This window comes from Eumetopias jubatus, unplaced genomic scaffold (assembly GCF_037043125.1).
Source record: "Eumetopias jubatus isolate StellerSeaLion01/CBP00866 unplaced genomic scaffold, mEumJub1_p1.0 scaffold_3, whole genome shotgun sequence".
In the NCBI taxonomy this organism is placed as follows: Eukaryota; Metazoa; Chordata; class Mammalia; order Carnivora; family Otariidae; genus Eumetopias; species Eumetopias jubatus.
In genome coordinates, this window is record NW_028274809.1 from 18,871,240 (window position 1) to 18,877,239 (window position 6,000).

The following is a 6,000-nucleotide window of genomic DNA, read 5'->3' on the forward strand; positions in this document are numbered from 1 at the left end:
GAAATTGAACATGATTATGAAACAACAAAAACCCTTCAATGGAACAACCAAAATGAGCAATATGTTTTTGTATCACACAGTACAAGACAAAATACAAACATGATTATTCATGTACGTATTTCTATTCAAAATAGGAAAAATTGAACATGATTATGAAACAACAAAAACCCCTCAACAGAACAACCAAAATGGGCAATATGTTTTTGTATCACACAGTACAAGACAAAATACGTTGAAAGGAAAATCTAAGATATATAGAGGACCAATCTAAAACTTTTGATATCAGCTAATAAGAGTTCTCAAGTAGAGGGGTGCCTGGGTGGCTCAGTGGGTTAAGCGTCTGCCTTCAGCTCAGGTCATGATCCCAGGGTCCTGGGATCGAGCCCTGTGTTGCGAGCCCCATGTTGGGCTCCATACTCAGCGGGTACTCTGCTTCTCCCTCTCCCTCTGGCCTTCCCCCCCACTCTCTCTCCCTCTCAAATAAATAAAATCTTAAAAAAAAAAAAGAGTTCTGAAGTAGAAAATACAATGTGAGAGGAAGTTTTTTTTAATTTATTTTATTTAAATTCAATTAATTAAAGTATAGTGTATTATTAGTTTCAGAGGTAAAGTTCAGTGGTTCATCAGTTTTATATAACACCCAGTGCTCCTTACATCATGTGCCCTCCTTACTGCCCATCACCCAGTTACTTTATCCCCCCCACCCCTCTCCCCTCCATCAACCCTCAGTTTGTTTCCTTTTTTTTTTAAGATTGTATTTATTTATTTGACAGAGAGAGAGCACAAGCGGGGGGTGGGGGGAGCAGCCAACAGCAGGAGAGGGTGAAGCAGACTCCAGCTCAGCAGAGAGCCCAACTTGGGGCTCTATCCTAGGACCCTGGGATCAGGACCTGAGCTGAAGGCAGATGATTAACCGACTGTGCCACCCAGGAGCCCCTCTCAGTTTGTTTCCTATAGTTAAGAGTCTCTTATGGTTTCTCTCCCTCTCTGATTTCATCTTGTTTTATTTTTCCCTCCCTTCCCTTATGATCCTCTGTTTTGTTTCTTAAATTCCACATATGAGTGAAATCATATGGTATTTGTCTTCCTCTGACTGACTTATTTCGCTTAGCGTAACACCCTCTAGTTCCATCCACATCGTTGCAAATGGCAAGATTTCATTCTTTTTGGTGGCTGAGTAATATTCTGTTGTATATAGATATCACATTTTCTTTATCCATTCATCTGTCAATGGACATCTGGGCTCTTTCCATAGTTTGGTTATTGTGGACATTGCTGCTATAAACATTGGGGTGCATGTGCCCTTTCAGATCACTACATTTGTACCTTTGGGGTAAATACCCAGTGGTGCAATTGTTGGGCTGTAGGGTAGCTCTATTTTCAACTTTTTGAGGAACCTCCACACTGTTTTCCAGAGTGGCTGCACCAGCTTGCATTCCCACCAACAGTGTAGGAGGGTTCCCCTTTCTCTGCATCCTTGCCAACATTTCTTGCTTCCTGACTTGTTCATTTTAGTCATTCTGATGGGTGAGAGGTGGTATCTCATTGTGGTTTTGATTTGTATTTCCCCGATGCCAAGCGAGGTTGAATGTTTTTTCATGTATCTGTTGGCCATTTGTATATCTTCTTTGGAGAAATGTCTTCTGCCCATTTCTTGACTGGATTATTTGTTCTTTGGGTGTTGAGTTTGACAAGTTCTTTATAGATTTGGATACTAGCCCTTTATCTGATAAGACATTTGCAAATATCTTCTCCCATTCTGTCAGTTGTCTCTTGCTTTTGTTGACTGTTTCCTTTGCTGTGCGAAAACTTTTTATCTTGATGAAGTCCCAATAGTTCATTTTTGCCTTTGTTTCCCTTGCCTTTGGACACGTGTCTAGCAAGAAGTTGCTGCAGCCAAGATCACAGAGGTTGCTGCCCATGTTCTTCTCTAGGATTTTGATAGATTCCTGTCTCAAGTTTAGGTCTTTCATCCATTTTGAGTCTATTTTTGTGTGTGGTGTAAGGAAATGGTCCAGTTTCATTCTTCTGCATGTGGCTGTCCAATTTTCCCAACACCATTTGTTGAAGAGACTGTCTTTTTTCCATTGGACATTCTCTCCTGCTTTGTTGAAGATGAGTTGACCACAGAGTTGAGGGTCCATTTCTGGGTTCTCTATTCTGTTCCATTGATCTATATGTCTGTTTTTGTTTTGTTTTGTTTTGTTTTTTTGCCAGTACCATACTGTCTTGATGATTACAGCTTTGTAATACAGCTTGAACTCCAGAATTGTGATGCCACCAGCTTTGGTTTTCTTTTTCAAACTTCCTTTGGCTACTTGGGGTCTTTCTGGTTCCATACAAATTTTAGGATTATTTGTTCCAGCTCTGTGAAAAATGTTGGTGGTATTTTGCTAGGGATTGCATTGAACGTATAGACTGCTGTGGGCAGCATAGACATTTTAACAATATTTGTTCTTCCAACCCATGAGCATGGAATGTTTTTCCATTGCTTTGTATCTTCCTCAATTTCTTTCATAAGTGTTCTATAGTTTTCAGAGTACAGATCCTTTACATGTTTGGTTAGGTTTATTCCCAGGTATTTGACGGTTTTGAGGGCAATTGTTAATAGGATCAATTCCTTAATTGCTCTTTCTTCTGTCTCATTGTTAGTGTATAGAAATGCAACTGATTTCTGTGCATTGATTCTATATCCTGCCACATTGCTGCATTCCTGTATGAGTTCTAGCAATTTTGGGGTGGAGTCTCTTGGGTTTTCCACATAGAATATCATGTCATCTTCAAAGAGTGAGAGTTTGTCTTCTTTGCTGATTTGGATGCATTTTATTTCTTTTTGTTGTCTGATTGCTGAGGCTAAGACATCTAGTACTATGTTGAACAACCATGGTGAGAGTAGACATCCCTGTCATGTTCCTGAAATTAAAGGAGAAGCTCTCAGTTTTTCCCTGTTGAGAATGAAATTCACTGTGGGCTTTCCATATGTGGCTTTTATGATATTGAGGTATGTACCCTCTATCCTTACACTATGGAGAGTTTTGATCAAGAAAGGATGCTGTACTTTGTCAAATGCTTTTTCTGCATTTATTGAGAAGATCATATGGTTCTTGTCTGTTCTTTTATTAATGTAGGGTATTACATTGATTGATTTGTAGATGTTGAACCACCCTTGCAGCACAGGAATAAATCCCACATGGTCATATTGAATAATCCTTTTTTTTAAGATTTTATTATTTATTTGAGAGAGAGAATGAGAGAGAGAGAGCACGAGAGGGAAGAGGGTCAGAAGGAGAAGCATACTCCCTGCTGAGCAGGGAGCCCGATGCAGGACTCGATCCCGGGACTCCAGGATCATGACCTGAGCCAAAGGCAGTTGCTTAACCAACTGAGCCACTCAGGCGCCCCATAATCCTTTTTCTTTTAAAGATCTTATTTATTTATTTGAGAGAAAGAGAGGGATCACAAGTATGCAGAGCGGCAGGGAGAGGGAGAGGGAGAAGCAGGCTCCCCGCAGAGCAGGGAGCCCGATACAGGGCTCGATCCCGGGACCCTGGGACCATGACCTGAGCTGAAGGCAGATGCTTAACCGACTGAGCCACCCAGGCGCCCCAGTGAATAATCCTTTTAATGTACTCTTGGATCCTATTGGCCAGTATCTTGGTGAGAATTTTTGCATTCATGTTCATCAGGGATATTGGTCTGTAATTGTGAGAGGAAGTTTTATTCAAATAAATAAAAGAGAAAAATGTCCCAGGAAGAAAGAAAACCATGAAACTTCAGTAGGAAAGAGCCCACCAAATGCCAATTTGGTTATAAAACCAAAGTGCAGATCTATTGTGATGCAGTTGCAGATGCCAAGTATGGAGGAAATCCTGACAATTTCCAATGAGGGGGAGAAAAAGATGAACTACAAAGTTATGACCATTGTATTGACAGGAAGTCTCCCATTGAAAAGCAGGGGCAAGAAAAAAAGGGAGAGAATTTTTAAAGTTCAGAGGAAAATATTTTTTTAATGGAAAGAGGCCTTTGTTTTGTATTTTTTTTACATATTTTTAAGGAAGCTCTGTACCCAATGTGGGGCTCGAACTCACAACCCCGAGATCAAGAGTTGCATGCTCTAACAACTGAGCCTGCCAGGCGCCCCAAGAGGAAAAATCTCTTTGAATCTAGAATTACATACCAGCCCAAACATCATTCAGGTGTGAAAATAAAAAGACTTTTTCAGTTGGGAAGGGAGGCTCCAGAAGTTTAACACTTACAGACTTGCTCTGAAGTAAATGTAAAGGAGGCTAGATCAGCACTAAGAAAAAATGAATCCGAAAGGAAGAAGTGAGGAGGCAAACAACAGTGGTAAACAGAGACTTTAGTAAATACATTCAAACTAAAAAGTAGGAAAAAATAGGCAGGCAGGCACACACAGGAAGGAGGAAGGAAAAAAAACAAAAAAGAATAAGAGTGAGGGAGCTGGCTGGAGAGGGCTGGAGGATAAGAGAGGAGGTCTACAGGGCCAAGGCCCCCGAGCACACAGGATTTGCAGAAATTTTTTTTTTAAGTAGGCTCCACACCCAAAGTAGGGCTTGAAGTCAAAACCCTGAGATCAAGAGTCACATGTTCTACTGACTGAGCCAGCCAAGGGCCCCAGAATTTACAGAATGTAATAAGAATGTGAAGACCTGGGGCCCCTGGGTGGCTCAGTTGGTTAAGGGTCCGACTCCTGATCTCAGCTCAGGTCTTGATCTCAGTGTTGTGAGTTCAAGCCCCACACTGACCTCCATGCTGGGTGTGGAGTCTACTTAAAAAAAAAAAAAAAAGAAGTGAAGACCTTGTAAAGAAACCTAAAAACAACCAAAGTGATGATGTATCAAGAAATAAATTCGCCTTGGCAGAATTAGTTAAAAATTAAATGAAATGCAAATCTTCCAAATGTGACAGACCTACAGTTACAGTCTTTAAAAGCACACGCACACCATCTCAAAGGTTTTCCTGCTATTGGAGATATGTTCCCTTGGTTGAGGTGCTGCCCACCACATCAGTCCGTTGTAAGGTTCCATGCAAACGAACATGAGTACAGGGGATCACATATAATTCAACCTTCAACTGGAAAAATTGTGAATGAACTTTTCAAAGAGGCAAGGGAACATGGGACTGTCCCTCTGAATGAAACCTTTGAGTGATGACAAATCAAAGTCATTTGCATGTGGAGGGTACAGAGTGGGGCATTCCTTTCGTAAGCAGTCTGACTACATCTATGGAGAAAATCAGCCACAGGATGTTCAGATTTTGCTTATAACAGTTTCAGCAACAGCTTCAGTTTAGATGATGGGGAGTTGAAACCATACAATGACCCAACAAATGCTGAATTTCTGGAATCTGTTAAGAGAAGGGTGACTCTGCATGTATGCCTGAAATCCAGCAACTTATATTAGAAATCCTTTAATGTGACATTACTGCTGGCAGAAGATTTCAAGAGATTCCCCTGGGACTTCAGTGACTGGCTCATGGTGGCCAAGTGAATTTGGATATGGAGGCTCATCAAGATCAAGCATACCTAAAACCTAGAATAAGGTTCAGGGCTTTTAGTGGAGAAAGGCAAAACCTTGGAAGCCTCACACCTGACATAGTCAGCACACCTTCCTCCCCAGAAGAGGAAGAGAAGTCAGTACTTAATATAGTTGTGCTTGTTGATGATTCAGGGCCAACAAAAATTCAAACCCGGGGCACCTGGCTGGCTCTGTCAGTAGACAATACAACTCTTGATCTCAGGATCATGACTTTGAGCCCTACATTGGGCATAGAGATCGCTTAAAAAATGTTTTCAAACCCTGTTAGCAGATGACAGTCGTTTGATACAAAGATTCAATAGTGCACACAGGTTCCTGGATGTTGGGGACTTTTTTATACAGTCTTGTCCTGAATTTGCTACTTAAGGAAGACTTTATTCTTATGACTTCATTTCCAGAGAGCTGATGAAAAGCCAAGGCCTACCACAAAAAGCCGATATTC

At 41.1% G+C, this 6,000-nt stretch overlaps 1 pseudogene; it reads left to right on the top strand.

The window, feature by feature from the left end:
- Positions 1 to 3,836: 3,836 nt before the first annotated feature.
- Positions 3,837 to 5,434, top strand: LOC114200180 (UBX domain-containing protein 2B-like; annotated as a pseudogene).
- Positions 5,435 to 6,000: the final 566 nt, after the last annotated feature.